This window comes from Emys orbicularis, chromosome 5 (assembly GCF_028017835.1).
Source record: "Emys orbicularis isolate rEmyOrb1 chromosome 5, rEmyOrb1.hap1, whole genome shotgun sequence".
NCBI classification, from domain to species: Eukaryota; Metazoa; Chordata; order Testudines; family Emydidae; genus Emys; species Emys orbicularis.
Genome location: NC_088687.1, coordinates 25,994,881 through 26,014,655, shown reverse-complemented (window position 1 = coordinate 26,014,655; position 19,775 = coordinate 25,994,881). Strand labels below are relative to the sequence as shown.

The following is a 19,775-nucleotide window of genomic DNA, read 5'->3' as shown; positions in this document are numbered from 1 at the left end:
GGTAGCGATCGATCTATCGGTGATCGATATATCGCGTCTCGTCTAGATGCGATGTATCGATCCCCGAACGCGCTCCCGTCGACTCCGGAACTCCACCAGGGCGAGCGGCAGTAGCGGAGTCGACGGGGGAGCTGCAGCCGTCGATCCTGCGCCATGAGGACGGGAGGTAAGTCAAAATAAGATGCGTTGACTTCAGCTACGCTATTCCCATACCTGAAGTTGCGTATCTTACATCGACCCCCCCCCCCCAGTGTAGACCAGGCCTGACCTCAGGTGCTTACATTCTAAATAGGTGAGACAGACAAAGCGTGGCAGAAAAAGTTAGAACATACAAGCAGAAGATTGGAATTGAGGCACAAAGAGAGAGAATGACTTGTCCAAAGACACACAAAGTCTGTGTGAAAGCTAGGAACAAAACCCAGATCTTCTGAGTCCCAGTCCAGTTCTTTAACACAAGACCATCCTTTCTCAATAGCAGCAATAGATCTTTTCCACTTCTAACTACTATTTATAATGCCCTTTTCTGTGAAGTGCCATGCCTAACTGCCCTGTTTAACTGGTGGTAAAAGGCTATCAACCATAAAGGAACAGTAGGTTCAGCATAAGGATTAATTCCAGAGTTTCCAGCTGAGTTATGAGATAGATAGGAGAGGGATTTGTTGGTTGTCAGTGTCTCTCCAGCATAGGGAATATTGCTTTCCTAAGTGGTGCTGCTTCTTTGCTGGAAAGGAGGGATGAAATTCCTCACGGGGAAAGACACCTGAGTAGCTTTGCTCAGCAGAGCATGCACACATTATTCAATTCTGCAATTCTGCACTTGAAACTGGCAGGAATAATACTGCCATCTGTATCTCTTGAAACTGGCACTGTGAAAAGAAAACTATAAAAACAGAAGATAAGATGGGAAACGGAAGAAAAACAGCAACACAATATAACCTCGTATGCCCTCAAAATTTTGTAGCATACATCCAGCTAAAGAGACATTAATGTAGTCTTTGAACAGATAGGCACTAAATCATGCTTGAACAGGATATCATCAATGAAATTGTTGATAAACTAATTGAAAGAACTTGTGTCAGTCAGACTAGAAAAGAAGAGACCACAAGAAGCAGGCTAGGAAACCGCCTCTTGCTGTCATGATGTGGCAGTGCCTCAATTTCTCCTCTGGTCAGTAGTCTTCCTCTCTCATTGGCTGGCCCTCCAGTTAAACCAAAACTCCATCCCTTCAAGGATAACAAAAGTCCACATCAAAAATCCACCTCAAGGCCAAGTCTTTCCCAGTCCTCACCATGTTTACAGCAGGGCTCTCTCTGGGGGTCTATATTCAGCTACCACTTCATTTATTGTTTGCATCCTATCTTCCCACATGGTGTGTAACCACACCAAAAAAGAGACACTTATCCTGCCGTGTACATGAGCAATCAAGAACTGAACCACAGAGAACATGAACAGGAAAGTGATGTAGGCTGAAATGTACAGCAGACAGAATGAACAGACGTGAACTCCGTTAAAAGTCCCTATAAAGGAACCTGGGCATTTTCTGGTGTTTTTCCCTCCCATGTGTTTATTTAAAAAAAAAACCACACACATTTAATACAAGACTTAAGTTGGGAATTAAAGGTGGCTTGCAAAATATTGAGTTGGTACCATTTTTTTGCTTCTCTATGTTTATAAAGGGCTGGTCTACACTAACCCCCCCACTTCGGACTAAGGTACGCAAATTCAGCTACGTTAATAACGTAGCTGAATTCGAAGTACCTTAGTCCGAAGTTACCGCGGTCCAGACGCGGCAGGAAGGCTCCCCCGTCGATGCTGCGTACTCCGCTCGCCGAGCTGGAGTACCAGCGTCGAAGGCGAGCACTTCCGGGATCGATCCGGGGCACTTCCGGGATCGATCCGGGATCGATTTATCGCGTCTTAACCAGACGCGATAAATCGAACTCAGAAAATCGATTGCTTACATCCGGACCCGGATGTAAGTGAAGACGTACCCAAAGACAGCCTGAAAGGGGTTTTTTGGTTTGTTTGTTTTTTTTTTACTTAGAACTATCTGGAGTGTCAAGTCTGTTCTTCCCTGGTTTTGCTGGAGGACTTCTTGGGGGTTTCATGAGATGCGTATTGTGAGCTCTCCCCTTAACTGAAGTGAGAGGGGTGTTATAGTAATAACAATATTTCTGCCAAGTGTTAATCAGGCATTTGAATTAAACTTGAGCAAAAATAAACAAAATGCAGCTTTACGTAGTCTGAGTAAAAATCCCTTCCCCACTCAGTTATTCAGCTTTAACTCTCTTCTCTCTTTTGTTGTCATAATTTCAATATATTCAAGCTCAAGTATTTGAAAATCATGAGCCAGCCCCCACCCGCTCAAAATCATAAGACTGCCTTGAAAATCATGAGATTAAAGACATCATAAATCTTGAGTTCTTTTTATTGGTCTTCTGGTGTCAGAGGGTTTGGGGTTCACATTTTTAATTTTTTCTTCATAGCCATGAGGGCTAGAAACTTATTTAGAAAGCAAGCTGAGTTTATCAGGGACTAACCTGATTATTCCAGTAGTCTGAGCGCTAGGAAAAACTCCAACTATCATGATACGCATGATAAAATTGAGCATTTGTAACTGTCAACTAGCCTCTCAGGCAGGGCTAGATTAAGGCATTTTGGGGTTGTAGGCATGCCACAATACAGGGCCTCTGGTGGCTCCACACCAGCTTCGTAGCTCCAGCCCTACTTGGGTTGACAGCGGCAACCCGACTTTCCTGCCCAGAGAGGCAGTGACTTGAGGCTTCCTCCTCCTTGCCAAAAGTGGCAACGGGGCTTCCTTCCCCTCGTGAGCATCAGTGGCAGTAGCCTGGATCCCTTTTCCCATAGGGACAGCAGTGGGATCCCCAGTACTCACCCCAACAGCGAATGTATCTGCTTAGGTGGACATCGGGCCTGCTGCCCTCTCCTCCCACCACACACAGAGTCCTTGGCTGGTGGAGAAGGCAGACTCCTCATCTCCCCTGAACATTGTGTCTTGCAGTTTACACGCCTGTGAGGAGCATAAGGCAGTTTAGAGCTATTGTTTTAGGTGTCTGCAGACTTGGGCAGACATCATTGCATGGATTACACTAGGGTCACGCTTTCAGATATTTTTCCACAGCCAAGATGGCTAGCAACTTTTTGTTTTTAACGGGAGAAATGACATTTTGATGTCATCACATGAGTCCAAAAGCTGGGACCCTGAGCACTGGCTTATAATGCCTTATGCCATAATCAGGCCCTATTTCTGATTTTTAAGGTTATATCAAGTAAGCAAAACCCACCCCTTTTGTTTTTTAAATTATAACACTTCAAGCCTTTTTAATGATGTATAAAAGGCACAAGCCTATTTTTTCTCCTGCTGAAGGTGACATTGAAGAACTGAGCAGGGTTTTGTGGGGGGCCACATGACCAAAGGTGGCTTTCGCCTATCATTTAGTTGTTTTATGAAAACAATTAAGAACTGGCTTGTCCTGTACTGAAAATTGAGAGGTTTTACAAAAGGCAATGTGAGATAAAAGAAAAAGTGTGGAAATTGAATCCATGCAGATGCAGGGATAGACCTGAGCAGATCCATTTTCAGGATGTGGCACACAGGGGTGGGTGTGTACGTGTGTGTGTACATGCACAGACATCTCTATTGATCGTGCCAGTATATTTTTTTGTTTGTTTGTTTTTTTCAAGGAGGTATGCAATATAAAAGCAAAACATACTCCAAAATAAAAATATTTTCATTCACTTTTGGATACAGTGATCTGAAATAATGGGAAATTTTTACAGCTGTCATGCAGCTATATTGTTTTTGTGTGGTAATAAAATAAAATCATGTCTGCCTTACCTTTGATAACGTTACATAATATTTTCCCCATTTGTGTGCATGAACTTCCAGATTAATTTGCAAGTGTTTATTTACATGATACTTGGATGCTTAAGTCTCTAGTGTAGTATTTGTAGCTCTAATCTGTAAATGCACACGTTATTCCTGAAGCTAGGTAATAACTCACTGAAATATTGCCTCTTTCTTATAGCCTATGTAGCTACATAATAAAGGGACATATTACTAGCAATTAAAGAGCACACTTGTCACTAGTGTGTATGCTGCTGAAAAGCCAAGTATCTAAACAGAGAGTCTAGGTACAAAACTATCATATCTGGGAGAAGGCCCTTTTACAGCTTCCTAATTCTGATCCCTATTCAGCAATGCATTTAAGCATGTCCAACTGACTTCAATTGACTTAAAATTAAGCACAAGTTGAGGGAAAACAAATCCCAGAACTCTGCATAAATCTGGTGAAAATGACTATTCCTCAAGGTTCAGCTTGTAAGGGCAAAAACAGTCTCTTGAAATTCAGGCTAAATAGTCTTAAACTTTCCAGAAATGTTATTGCAAGCCTGACATTACTACTTTAAAACACCTTACAACACACTTAACTAGTGTTCTTTCACACAAATAATTCAAGACATAATATTCTGGAGTCTGTAATAAGACATACTACATTCTACTTTTAACACTGAGAGTCCTACAGGCTGCTACTGGATTCTTCAGAAATTCAGTATTCATCCAGTATTTTTTCTGAATTCAAGGTAGCTTTCTTTTGTTACAAGAAGGTATCCACATCTTCATATATACAAACCCACATTGACACAGTTGCTTCATTGGTGACTGGCTGTTTTCTGCTATAAACCAGCTGGAGAGAGACTGGAAGCTCTGTCATGTAGCTCTTAGACTATTTTCTGGCCGTGACTAACTCCAAGTTTTTATCTTATCCTATTCCCAGCTCTCCCTTTACATTTGCAACATATTCTCAACACTGTTGATTAAAACGTATTTCTTATGAACATAGGGTTTATAATGCTCTTTCAGAGGCAGACAAGTAACACCGTCTCACCTAGACACACTCACTGTCTCTTTGGAAAACACAAGCTTAATATTCTTTTCACCAAGGTTAGTTTATTCTGGGTTTGTGATAAGATTACGGAAGATGTCCCTGAGCACCAGGTGGCCTCCTCTCACATTTCTGCAAATACACTTTAATCACCCCCATCGCTTTGCCAGGTATGACCAGAGAAAAGCCTTCTTCTTCAAGTAGCATGACTGAAGCCAAATTAACCCTTAATTCCCAGTGTGATCAGTTGTTCCTACAAATACATTATGAAACCTTTCAAACATTCTTATTTTATGAAATTATTCCACATTGAACTTGGTCCTGCTCCTAGCAAAGCCAGTAGCTAAACTCCCAATGATTTCAACAACACCAGGAATGAGGCTTGTGTTAGGCCCCTATAATTCACGTACTGATTGCACCCCTACAGGACAATAAATCAGTCTCCACGTCTCCCTCTTCACATACTTTTTGGGGAAACGTATTGCCAAATCAGTTAAGTTCTTTAGCCACAATACAAAAAACAGACCATCGGTTAACATAAAAATTGAAGCTGTGTGTTATTTTAACTGTCATTAACTGTAGTGTCTCATCTCCTTTGTTTCTAGTCTTCTTTCCTTTCCTGTGTGTTTTTTGTGTTCCTCACTTCAGGCCTTCTCCGGCAAAGAGCGAAGCATTCCTAACTCAACATTTAAGTTAATCCACCCCTCAGTGTACCTGTGTGGCATGCAGGCGGCGGTTTCCTTGGAGAATTGACAATAGCAAACTACTTGGAGTTTTTGCTTCTTTTTGTGATGACTGGAATCCCTCCGTGTGCTTCCACTGTGTTAAGTTATTCCTTGGGGAGACATTCAGCCTCATCCTTTTGTGGAGATGCACAATGCATCCTCCTCAACCTACGGACAGGCCATGGGGCTACAGTAAGGGTCTGACCCAAAGCCCACAAAGATCAATAGGAATCTATCTATTGATTTCAATGTGTTTTGGATCAGGCCCTATAGGCATCCTGAGTTCCCTAAATTTTTTGGGTGGCAGCATGTATTCATGCAGCATAGCCCCTTCCACAGTCTCCTGTTCTGTGCCAGCCTATTTCAGGCCCTCCTGGAACTCCCCTTTATGGTATGCTGGGGTTCAGAGGCATCACTTTGCAAAAGGGCAATCACAGAGGGATTCAAGTAGTGCTGAGGGCCTTGCATGGGTCCTCCGTACCTGTGTGAGTTTCAACCTATGGACTTAACAGGTGGATTTAATTAATAATTCATACTCACATAATGTAAAATTATTCATCATACATGACACTGTCGACAGCATCACAGATGTGCTGAGTCTCGCTACCTAAGGAGAAAGATTTGAAATCCAATTTACAGGACTGTAAATGTACATAAAGAGATGCATCCATCACCCCATCTTTTGCATAGCATGGTAAGGATGAAAGCGGTGGAACCTCAAAGCTATTTAGCGTGGAGAGCAGAATTAAAGCATCATAAACTCTCACCATCTGATCCCCTGGAAGCCCCTTCCCCAGGAGATAACTGTGTGTGGCTGGCTGTAAGGATGGCATAACATGAAAGCAAAGTTAGAGCCAAAATACCTTTGAGGATCTGGGGCATTGTGCTGAGAGACAATACAATGATGTGTAAAATATCATCACATGCATCTGAAGCATTTTTGTAGCATGAATTATTTTCCAGGGCTGTGTTGCAAAGTGATGGTTTTATGGGTGACAAAGTGATTTTGGAGCCTACTTAAATGTTCAGCAAATTTCAATGTAAAATTAGAATGAGGCTGGAAATACTGAAATAGGTATCAACAGAACTATTCAGATTTCACATTTTGCCCCAAGAATTTCACAGAGGTATATATGAATCTAACAGACCCACAATGAGCAATAAATCTGTATTTTCATATTGAGAACATGGAAAAATTTTCCACGTCCAATTGAGTTTGACCCATTTTCCTAAAAATAATCATGCAAAATATCTGAAACAAACAGGGAGTGGGGGGAAACACATTAATGTAAAATATCTTTGTATGTCATTATGAATATTTTACACTATTGTAGTGGCAATCTGCCAGTCTAATATGAAACTATTTTATATTATGGACATTGAAAATGATGTCTGTGATACTGTCTCTAAAAGAAAAACAGCGAAAGGGAGCTAAAACTCTTTCATTCCAGCTTTGAATAGATTCATAGATTCCAAGGCCAGAAGGGACCATTGTGATAGTCTGACCTCCTGTAAAACACATGCCATAGAACTCCCCCAAAACAATTCTTTTGAACTAGAGTATATCTGTAGAAGGGGGCGGAATATAATCCTGATTCAAAAATTGCCAGTGATGGAGAATCTACCAAAACCCCTTGGTAAATTGTTCCAATGGTTAATTACTGTCACTGTTAAAAATTTACACCTTATTTCCAGTTTGAATTTGTCTAGCTTCAACTTCCAGTCATTGAATCTTGTTATAACTTTCTCTGCTAGGTTGAAGCGCCCATTATCAAATATTTGTTCCTTGTATAGGTACTTGTAGACTGTGTTCAAGTTATCCCTTAACCTTCTCTTTGTTAAGATAAATAGATTGAGCTTCTTGGGTCTATCACTATAAGGCATGTTTTCCAATAGTCATTCTCGTGGCTCTTCTTTGAATTATCAACATCCTTTTTGAATTGTGGGCACCAGAATCGGACATAACATTCCAACTGTGGTGGCACCAGGGCCCAATACAGAGGTAAAATACACACACTACTCCTACTCGAGATTCCCCTGCTCATGCATCTAAGGGTTGAATTAGCCCTTTTGGCTAGTGTCTCCTGAACAGATGAGCTTTACCTTTACTGTAGAGAGTTCCACTGTGCCAGAAGCATGATATTGTCAACCACAGTCTTCCTCCTGGAGTAAGCTCTCTGGGGCAGGGACCATCTTTTTGTTCTGTGTTTATGCAGTGCCTAGCACAATGGGGCCCAGATCCATAACTGGGGCTCCGAGGCACTCCTGCAATCCGAATAATAATATGCTGAGGCCAGGTGACTGAGTGCACCTTCAAGCAGTGGGGGTGCTGAAAGCCAGCCAGCCCCCTTACCAGGGCTTTGGAGGGGAGCCCGGAGCTGGAGTGCAGACCAGTAGGTTTTATGCCTGGAGCTGGAGCAATTCAAAAATTTGATTGCTCCAAATCCCTGCTTACCACCACCACCACCCTCACCTGAGGACAGGAGCAAAGCCCCAGGATGGGGGGCCAGCAGCTGGGACCCTGGGGGTGCTGCAGTAGCAGCACCCCACAGCACCGCTAGTTCCCATGCCTATGACTTCAGGATGAGGCTCGAGACCCACCTGTAACTGGGCCTGCCAGTCACAGTGGTGGCAACAACTCTTGACCTGACTCAGGGAAGGGTGAGGAACGGGCCCTGGGCTTGGATGGATTCTGATCCATCCCCAGCAACCATGTGTCCCAAAGGCTGGGTCACAGCACCCTCGTAGTCTGGGCCATGTAACCTCTTCCCCCCTCCAAGGACTAAGCACCCCGCCCCACACATCCTACCGGCTGGGCTGGGCTATGCCCCAGTGCCCCCATGGGCTGGACCATGCAGCGCCCGGGGAACCCCCCCCCCATTTAGCTGTGCCTCGCTCTCAGGGGCCTGCCCTGCAGCAGGGGCTGGGGACGCAGCTCCCCCTAGCCTGGCAAAGGAGCCAAGAGCCGCCCCTCTGCAAGGACCGCAGGGCTGGGCAGCTCCAGCAGCTGCTCAGGTTGCTGCAGCCGCTGCCCGCTCGGCCCTTCGGGCGTTCCCGGACACGCTCGGCGGGCACAGGCTGGGTGGGAGAAGGATTCCGGCGAGCGCGCGCGCTCGGCTCAAGGGGGCGTGTCCCGAGTGAAGGAGGCATGGCTTGGGCTCTCCCCACCGCCCCTTCCTACCCACCTTGTGGCGCGCGCGCGCGCGCGCCTCCCTGCGCGTTCCAGCGGCCGGCCGCCTCCCTGCTGCCCGACGTGCGCGCAGGCTGCAGCTGCAGCAGCTGGAGGCAGGGGCGGGGGGAGCAATCGGGCTCTGTGCTGCTGCAACAGGTCAGGGAGGAGCGGAGCAGAGCAGCATCCTCGTTCTCCCCTCCCCCCTGTAAGGAAGGGAGCGCTCAGAAGAAGACCCTGCCCTAGCCCTTCCCCCGAGGGAGCTCGCATCGATTTGGCAGAGGTGAGAGACCTTGGGTCCGTAGGAGGGATGTTGGAGAGGGAGAGCCCCCTAGAGCTCCCCTGCCCCCCGCCCTGAAGGGGTGAGGGGGTGTTTGCAGCAGTGCCAGGGGAGAGAAGGAAGCGGGCAGTTACCAGGGGAGGTTGTTGGGAAACTTTTCTCCCTTGTTTCCTACCTTGGGTTTTCCAGCCTTCAGGGCTAGGCGCTCACACTTTCCCATGGCCACGGGGGCTTTGGGTAACGTTGTGAGCGGGGAGGGCTTTGCTTTGCTTTATAAACAAATGCAGCAAGAGCGTGAGTGTGAAAGCGAGCAGCTGCCAGTCGCTGTATTTAATGATCTTGTGACTTTAAAAAAAAAAAAATGTCCGGAGTATGGGGGAGGGACTGAACTCCTGATGGGGATATGAGAAGGGTCTGTTGACATTGACTGCAAAATTTCATTGTCTCAGTTAGCTTTGCACAGGACTTATCACTTCCACTTGTGTAAAATGTATTCCTTCTTAAAGACGGCTTAACAGCCACCAAGTATTGAGTTTTGCAGTTCAACAATACAGGGCTATAAAAATCTGTATAATTTCAGCTCTTGCCTTCTGGGTGGTGAGTCATTTTCCAGCAATTGTCTCTCTTTTTTCTTTCTTCAAGCTGTGATTTCCCCCCCCCCCTTTTGTGTTTCCACATAAAACGCAGCATTGAGCTAAGTATTTACTATTTTGCTCAAAAGTCATCTGTATTTAGTATGGTTGTTAAGACTTACAAAGGACTTGTTCATATGAAAATGATATGCTATAAATATCCACTCTAATCATTTTAATGATATAATTATTACTGGTGTTTATTATTTTATTTGAACTGACAGGTTATATTGTTGTTGGTTTATAATGGAAACATTATGAGGAAACATTATAACGAAAACATGAACTATAGGTAAACAAAAAGTCAACACTGAGCAATTCTGAAACCTGAGGATATGTTTGTCCACCAGAGGTCACCCTTTTAACCCAAGGGGCAAGCTTCAGAGGGTCCTGTGGCACCTTTAAGACTAACAGAAATATTGGGAGCATAAGCTTTCGTGGGTAAGAACCTCACTTCTTCAGATGCAAGTGAAGGGGCAAGCTTCTAGCTCTACTCAGGCATGTTCTTTCCCCCAGGCCTGCAAACTGCTCCACTCTGAGTAACTATGTAAGCAGTCCCACTGAGATACTCATCCATTTAAATGTCTGCAGGTTTGGGGCCTAAAGCCATCTCTACACTACCATTTATGTCGGCGAAATTTATGTCACTCAGGGGTGTGAAAAAAACACCCCCGAGCGATATAATTTTGTAGGTGTAAGTGTTCGCGTGCACAGCAGTATGTCAACGGGAGAGCTTCTCCTCCTGACATAGCTACAGCTGCTCATTGAGGTGATTTTATTATGTCACTGGGAGACCTCTCTCCCATCAGTATGGAGTTGCTACACGAGTCATCTTACAGTGGTGCTGCTGCATTGGTACAGCTGTGTCGCTGTAAGCTCGCTAGTGTAGACATGGCCTCAATAGTTAACCCCTAAAGCATCCATCTCCCTTTAACATAATGTAATGGCTCACATTTTAAATGATTTAAAAAAAAATTAAAACAAACCAGGAAGAGGAATATGCATGTGAACTGCTCTAATCCTGTGGCTCTTCAAAGCAATGGAAGACCTCATTTTATTTAAATAGCATTACTAATAAAGGATCAAATTCTGTTCTTGAATAACAATAGGTTAAGCTGAAGAAGAGCTCCAGTCTTAAATTTCAAAAAGTAATAGAAGCTTCTATAACAAGCAAGCTCTATATATCCTTTAGGGCTAACCCAGGCTAAATGCTGGGGATCTTTTGCTTATGCCTAGTAATCTTTGTTCCTTACAGTCAAAGCAGCATAAAGATACAGTTCCTCCTTGCTATTCTCTCTTCCCCCCCGCCCCCTGCTGTGAGCTAAAAACTCAGCTGATGGGAGGAGTTAACTTGCAAGACTCTTCTTCATGGGGTACGAAGAGTAAACAACAAAGTCTTTAGTCCTCTTTTTGGTGTTCCACTCTCATCTGTCTGGTGTTGATGGGCCTTCCTTGTTGGCCAGGATGTGACACCTTCTGTTGGAGATCAGCACTTGACGCTAGTTAATGTCTCTCTCCTGTCCGGTGATTTACACGGAGTGTCCTACAATGCAAACACTCAAATTTTACCTTCTAATATGGGATACAGATGTTATGAGTGAGATTAATGCTTGCAGCAACTTACAGGCATTCCATAAAGTCAATATATAATTCTAATACCTATTTTAACAATAACACACAGGTGAGCCAGACTGATTTCAGCTATGCATTTGTCAGTATTCAATTGAAGCATGGGGACCTCTGGCATCACACCCCCAATGCAAAAATGGTGTAAGAAGGGATGTCACTGGCGCTCCTGAATATGCCTCAGGATCTCCCTACCCCTCACAAGGCATCTGCCACTGCATTTGATTTTTTTTACCTTGATATGTACTGTTTCCATGTCCTACTCCTGTAGAACTAGGCTCTAGTGTAACCGTTTCAAATTGGTCCCTCTGGCTCAGCACAGCTGTGTTAGCGGGGAGTGGTCCGATAGCATTTAAATTTTCTGTTATATAGATGAGGTTTAAGTTGCGTAATAGTCCAAACAATGGCATAACATTCCTTCTCTGTGTCAGCATAGTTCTGTTCAGTGGAGGTCAGTTTTTTACTTAAAAGGCAATAGAGTGCTGCTTGTCCCACACCCCAGTCTGTGTTAGCACTGCACCTAACCCAGTATTAGAAGCATCAGTGCACAGCATAAAGGATTTGCGGAAATCAGAGCTGACTAAAACTAACTCTTTAGACAGGCTTCAAGGACATAAGAGGCTTTTTCTCACGGGCGTCAGTCCAAATTCACCTGGTCTGGCTTCCCCTTTTTCGTAAGGTCTGTTATAGAGGCCACAATGTCACTGAACTCCTTTACAATCCTCTAGTGTTAATTGGCCAGACTGATAAAGGATTGGACCTGCTTCTCGGTTTGTGGGACAGGCCAATTCCGAATGGCTTCTACTTTTAAAAGGTCAGGGCGAACAAACCTACTGCCCATCCTGTGTCCTAGCTAAGATACTTCTGTGGCCCCCATCTTGCATTTTAACACCTTGACAGTGAGGCTGGCTTCTCTTGGCCCCTGCAATACAATTCCCACAAGGTTCAGGTAATCTAGGTTTTTAGGAGTCACTACAATCAGCCAAGTTGTCTACATAGGCCTTGACAAAGGGCTGTAAACCCTGCAGCACCTCATTGAAAATGCTGGGGCTACCTTTCAGAGGCTTAATTAATCCAAAAGGCATAATCTTAAACTCAGGCCACATTCCACTATGAAAGCTGACTTTTCCTGGACATCAGCATCTAAGGGAATTTGCCAGTATCCATGAGTAAAATCCAGAGTACTTATGAATTTGCACTGCCCAGTAGATCCAGAAGGTCCTCTATCTGGGGTGTAGGGTAAGGATTAGATTGGGTGATGTCATTTACCCTTCTAAAATCCACGCAAAATCTCAGGGTTTTATTCCTTTTAGGTACCATCACAGTAGGAGATGCCCACGGGCTTTTTGATTTAGTGATCGCTCCCATGCGCGTGCTCTCCACTTTCTTCTGAATTTGTCTTTGCATTTCATCTTTAGCATGGTATGCTCTGCTAGGAACAGGGCAGGACCTTGCAGTTTCAATGGAATGCATTCTTTCGTCAGTTAAACCTGGCTGGTTGGAAAATACCTGCCTGTGGTATTTCAAGAGGGCCAACATATCCTACTTTTGGGTTGGGTTCAAACCCTCCCAAATTTCAGTGCTCTCCAGTGGAGTCTCTTCCTCACTCTCCAGGACCAAATAATTAAAGGGGCAGTAAATGTTCCCTCATCAGCACAATAAATCATATTCACCTCTCTTTTGTGGTAAGTTTTCAATCTACTGACATGTACTGTTTGCGCAACTCCCTGCTGTGGGGTTTCGTTACATCGCAGGTGACCTCCTTCACTCTATTACCTCAAAAGGTCCCTCCCAACAATCTTGAACTTTGTTTTTCCTCACTAGATTCAAATCTAATACCAAGTCACTTACATCAAAAGACCTTTCTCCAACATGCCTGTCATACCAGCTTTTCAAGGTTCTGATGCATTATGTCCATCATAGCCTTTAAATTCTCTTTAAAACAAGTGCCACATTCCCCTACAGGCTCTTCCATATTACTCTTCCAAGGGCCTTGTATTAAATCTAAGGGTCCCTGCACCTCTTTCCCGTAAAGGAGATCAAAGGAAGCAAACCCTGTAGACTCTTGGGGGACAGTCCTGTATGTGAATAACAAATAAGGGAGCAATACAGTCCAGTTATTCTCTCATTGGCAGGGCCGGCTCTAACTTTTTTGCCGCCCCAGGCAAAAAAGAAGAGCGCCGCCCCGCCCTACCCCCGCGAGCGCCGCCGAAATCCCCGCCCCCCAGCGCCACACAACCCGAAGCCCTGCCCCCCTCCAAGTGCCGCGCCGCCCGAAGCCCCCGCCCCCCCTCCGAGCGCCGCACCGCGCCAGACCCCGCCCCCCAAGACCCCGCCCCCTCTGAGCGCCGCCCAAAGCCCCGCCCCCCCTCCGAGCGCCGCGCCGCCGAATCCAAAAAAATAAAATAAAAAATGGAGCGCCGCCCTGCCCCAAGGTGCCGCCCCAAGCACGTGCTTGGTCAGCTGGTGCCTGGAGCCGGCCCTGCTCATTGGGTAACATATGTCCTCAGCATAGACTTCAATGTCCCATTGAATCATTCTATTAGACCGTTAGCTTCTGGATTATAGGGTGCAGCCTTTAGCTGCCTCACTCCACACAACTCCCATAAGATTTTCAAAACTACAGTACAGAAATGAAATGTCTTAAAAAAAAAAAAAAAAGGCACTAACATAACATTTACAAATCAACATTTTGCTTGTGTGGTATACTCCTTTCCCCCACCCTGTAGCTGTCCTATATAGACTACGCTCTTCGGGGCAGGGACCGTCTACTACTGTGTGTTTATATGGTGCCTCGCACAATGAGATAAGATGTAGCATGGTGTAGAATTCATTGATGGGGAAGAGGAAGGCGGGGCTAACAGTAGCTAGGAACACAAAGTTGCACTGAAGCCTCTGAATTGTGCCTTTATTTGCTAAAAGTATTTTTAAGTTAAAGTGAACAAGGGATAGCATAACATCTGTTTCAACAATGTCACAAAAACTGCCCTTAATGTAGCTATTTCAGGTGTCTGGGTTGTCTGTGTTTTTTAAACGGTGTTTTTTAAACAGCTTATATGTATCTTACATATTCAAAAAGTTGTGGTTTGTAGAAAAGCTCCCAATTGCGTTGGGGCTTCCTGTTGTCCTTAAATATTTTATATTGGACATATTATGATATCAGCCACAGGAGCCTGGTAAACTAGTGTTGAGGACTTCTCTGCCAGTGCTCCAGGATCCATGACCTAAACTTCCTTCCATAGAAGTCTGCCACTAGAGATTTATTTACAGCTTCTTTTTGAGATGGACAGTAGTTTCTCTATGTACGTCCACTTCTTTGTATGACACTTTTTAAAAGGTTGATAACATTCACTTAAAAAATTTAGTTTTGTTGGGTTAATGATATCCTATGAAAACCTGTTTAGGTATTTGTCTTCCACTACTGTAGTATCTGAGTGCCTGACAGCTCCAGGAAATAACCAAAGTGATCATTCATAAGAATTGTGTGTGTGCGTACATACAACTGCTTAAAAAACGATGTTAAAAGTTTGCACTGCTGTTCAAAATAGTATGAAAAAGAAATACTTCTTACACTAAGATAGTTATCCAAACAGAAATGTTAAAAGGGTGTCTATGTATATGGAAAATGAATTTCCCAATCTGCCTCATTGCAGGATAGTTTTCAGTCCTGACTAAATTCCCCAGCGGCTCTGCAGGGTTAAATGACATGACAATAGCAGCAACTGCTTGGAGTGTTGTCTACATTTATACTCCTCACATGTGGAGTAGAACTGGTGGTATCAGTGATGGGAAATTGTTGGCAAAAACGCTTAGTGAGTGCTACTTTGCAGTTGTGTTCAACACTAACCTACCTGTCTCCCAACATCAGAGTTTGAATGTAGCTCTTTCTAGGCTTGGTCTACACTTACCCCCCAAGTCGAAGTAAGGTACGCAAATTCAGCTACGTGAATAACGTAGCTGAATTCGACATACCTTACTTCGAACTTACCGCGGTTCAGACGCGGTCCACACGCGGCAGGCAGGCTCCCCCGTCGACTCCGCGGTACTCCTCTCGTCTAGCTGGAGTACCGCAGTCGACGGCGAGCGCTTCCTGGTTCGATTTATCGCGTCCACACCAGACGCGATAAATCGAACCCGGAACTTCGATTGCCAGCCGTCGAACTACCGCGGTAGTGTAGACATACCCTAACAGTGTTAGAAACTTGTATTATAAAAGTTATAAACTGTTTTAACTACTTTCAAACTCTCACTCTCCTTTCTAGGTGTTTGAAAGTTGTAGAGTCTGTAGGTGCTAAGTGTAGAGTTACAAAGCAAACAGTTAACATTTAAGTCTCTCTTCCAAATAGCAGTTTATCATCTTTCCCCTCCCACTCCACAGTAAAAGTCTCCCTAGCAATTAGAACATGTAGCCCATGCTGTTTTGCCTCTCTCCATGGGATTTATAAAAGATCCCTGTTGGAGCCTGCGTCACAAGTGCTAGGTTTTGCATGGCTATTAGTGACAGTATTATTGAGTAGCGACTTAGTGGCTTGTAAGAAGAAGAATAAACATGCATAAATATTTATATTTTGATGATTCCCAATTATGTTTGTTTTTGTTCTTCAAAAAAGTTTGAAGAGTTGAGGAACATTTATTCACAAAACATTGGATTTTATTTTGAAACTATGTTTATAAAAAGCATTGCAGTAAGCCATTTGAAAGAGAGTTCACTTCCTGACTCTGGCTCTAGAGGAAACCTCTGGCGTCTTAGAATTTCTAAAACATAGTGGGAGGGGGAAGAAACATACATAATTCAAAACTGGTGAAGGAGGAAACTGTCAAAGATCTGCAAGGGAAAAAATTACTTGTATGTTGTGTGCGCACTTTGAGAACAAAACCAGGGATTTTAGCTAGAATTCTTTATTATATTAATTGACATTGGAAGGGAAAGCTTCTGTTTAGAAACAAATATCTTGCAAATGCGAACTGGAGGGGGAGAGAGTGGCAGAAAACAGGTGACAATTGCAGCTTGTCATGGCTTACTGAAATATGATATATGTTAATAACTCTCTTAAATGAATGCATTGCTGGATTAACACACCTGGTTGTGAGATCAAGTCAGTGGCAAAACTCCCATTGACTTCAACGGAATCAGAATTTTATCCCAGAGATTAATGTTCCCTATAGCCATAGAGCAGATATAACATAGGTAGTGGCAGTGCATGCTTCTCTCCCCATGCTGCCCAGTCAATCTGTGATGAATTGGTGTTCCTCTATAGTACTGTACCTCTTGTGGCCCAATCCTTCTCCTGAGGGGCAAACTCATTTTTGATCATGTGCAGCCAATGTTAGGACCATTTGAGTAGTCGTTTGGAGAGCTGCTCCCTTTACCCACTTACAACTCTTCCTGGGTTGTTTACCTACATTCGTTTATTTTAAACCCAACTTGAGACTGTCTGTCAGGCTGAGCTGCCTTTTCTACAACTGTTTTCATCTCAGTTTCTTTTCTTAAAACAAGATTACTGATCATAGAATGTCACAGGTATGTCTTAAACTCTGCCTGGGAGCATGTACCACAAAGGATTCCATCCATTCTTAATTCTTACATAGTATTTGAGCACTATTAATTCCTCTGCTATAATCAAGTAAAATCTATTATATACTTTACAGCCTCTAGTATCCAAGTGTCATGGGCAATGTTAATATGTTCATATAGTAAAGATTTGATACTTGAATGTTCAACAAAATTAACCGATGTTGGGATCATAGTCCTGTTTCTGATAGTGGGGAGCTTTGGATAGCCAAGGATGCAAAGCCATGGTACAGTTGCTTTGCATCTCCTGAATGGAGCTCCGTTCCTTCCACACCTAACGACGACAACATGAGGAGATGGAGCTCAGCACTTGGTAGGATGGGGTTCTGAGGCTAGACCGTGACTAGAGATGGGAAAGCCCAGAGAAGTGTGGGAAGTGTTAGATCTCTTTAAATTCTCAAATATAAATGGAACAAAACTTTCAAGAGAGGCTGCTGCTCTCATACATTGTTATGCTCAAAGTGGAATCTCTTCTGTTTGCATCCTACTGTCTGTATGTAACAATGTTTTGATAGTGTAGTCTCCATGCATATCTATTCCTGAGTCTTTTCAACAGGAAGTTTTTGTTTTGGTGGCGGTGATCTGACAGAGATGCTGTCATAGGTTAATCTGAGCCCACCAAACTTGCTTGATATAGTGCACTAAAGACTGAACAACTTTCTAATGGTAGCTGACTGGCCTGGAATTAAACTGATGACCTAGAGGTCAGCCTCTTTATCCAGTTACCAACTCATCCACTCCTTTTAATTTCAGTTGGCTGAGCTGAGCTCCCACTGTTTCACATAATGCTACTGCAGCCTGTCCTCGAGCCATAAATCTGTTTTATGCTCTCAGTAGGGTGGGATGCTGCAAATAAGTGGTCTGATCGGATAATTAACCATTTCTGTGCTTGTTTTCCTGCCAGAATTTATTTCCAATATTCCTTTTTCTCTCCCTTCTCCTGGTACCCCTGGGTTGTTGTGGGATTTGTACTTACACTAATCCAGACCTGATTTTCTATCCTTAATTTCACTTTGGTCTTATTCAAAAGCAGTTTCTTGTGGTGCACTTCTCAGCTCTTAATGAAAGCAATTTGTTAAAAAGCTACCTGAAACTTCTTCTAAACCAATTATTGTTGTTAAGGTTTTGTGCAACCTATTCAACTGAGGCCAGGTCTACACTACACACATATATTAGTATAACTAAGTTGTTAGGGGTGTCAAAAATCCACACCCCGAATGACATAGTTATACCAACCTAACCCCTGGTATAGACAGCGCTATGTTGGTGAAAGAGCGTCACCTGTCGACATAGCTACCGCTTCTTGCAGAGGTGGATTAACTACCCCGACAGGAGAAGGTCTTCCATCGGTGTGGGAGCATCTTCACTTAAATGCTGCAGTGGCGGTGAAGCTGCCCCAGTGCAGCATTTTAAGTGTAGACCTGCCCTGAGAAACTGGACATTGGGCAACTGGAGTAGATCTGAAGGAGGAATCAAGGTGATTATTGTGGTAGTTGCCACAGGCTTTGTAATAAGATATGCTCCAAGCATTTGCATGGACTTGAGCACAGGGAAGACTTTATAGATCGCAGATCCAAGTCGTCTTCTTTTTTTTTTTTTTTAAATTGACCTCATTTTTATAATGATCAAGGGGGAGAGGAATACCTGGTAACTGAAACCCAATTGGCTGTGAATAGCACTCTTTTGTTACAGCCATCCATTTCAATGCACGTCATAGTAACTGTGATGGGACATGATATCTGTGTTCTTTTTTCTGTCTTTCCTTTTCGTTGTGCCTTTTATTTTATTCCATTTTGCCTTATATTTTTTTTGTTTCTTCTATTCACCAGAAAGGAACAGAGAAGAGAAGTTCGGGCTGGTAAACTACTGCTTGAGCCTGTAATCCAGTGTAGTTAGGTACCACAGCTGGGAGGAGAGAGGAGACAGTGGTAACTTTCAAAGAGCTTCTCTTTGCTTTATCTGCATTTATAGGGCATATTTGTAGTGAATGTGTGGGGGTATCTAGGGTCATGCAGCTTCTCTCCCTCCCCTCACCACCCAGATACTCCTTTCCTATGTCTATCTCCCTGGACCAGTCTGGTGCTTCCATGGGTGGCACCCCCAGTTGGAAAATACAGCTGTTGTATGCTTCAAACAAGTGCTCATGTAACTCCAACATAGAAGTCTCTGGGCCTTGAAATGCTAAAGAGCCCAGCATGAGTAGTGACATCAGATGATGGCTAACTAGGTGCTAGTTCTAGGGATTTCTGTTTGGCAAATATCTTCGCACAGTGCCACACAACACAAGCAATTACTGAATGTTTTGTGTTGTTCCTAGACATTTAGGACCTAATTCTGCAAATGCTCTCTAAGGAGTATAGTGCTTACTGCTGTGAGAAGTCCCTTTGAAGCCAACAGTTCAAACCAATGGAGTTCAGACCAATGGGACGACTTACAGGACTAAGCACGGTGTTCATTACCAGGTTCTTAGATTGTAAACTTCTTGAGGCAGAGAACTCTTCTTTCTCTGTGTCAGAATTTTACTAATGCATAGCAATAATCCTACTGCAGTGTAGCCAACTCTGCTGATTTTGTCGTGAGTCTCATAATAACTATTGTTTTCCTTAAAGCCCCAGCTCATGGAGTCAAGAGGGTATATAACGATTTCAGCCTTCATTCTAAAAGAAAAAGTAAATTTCTAGCCTCCATAGCTGGGGAGAAAGCTTCAAAATGTGACCCTGGTGTACCCGAAAGGCTCAAAAAGCAGACGGCAAATAAAAAGAACACCTAATCTAATATTTTTACATAATCTCATGGTTTTAAAGCCAATATCATGATTTTTGGTGAGCCTGACTCATGACTTTTGAACATTTTTGGGGTTGGCA

General features: G+C 43.7%; 1 protein-coding gene across 1 annotated transcript in view; it reads left to right on the top strand.

Moving 5' to 3' along the window:
* The first annotated feature begins 8,916 nt into the window (after window positions 1–8,916).
* Window positions 8,917–19,775, top strand: part of LOC135878876 (AF4/FMR2 family member 1-like) — a 143,648-nt gene continuing 132,789 nt past the window's right edge. Inside the window, exon 1 of the mRNA XM_065404597.1 lies at window positions 8,917–9,084. The gene's annotated coding sequence lies outside the window, so the exon portion shown is untranslated. The remainder of the gene's footprint in view (window positions 9,085–19,775) is intronic.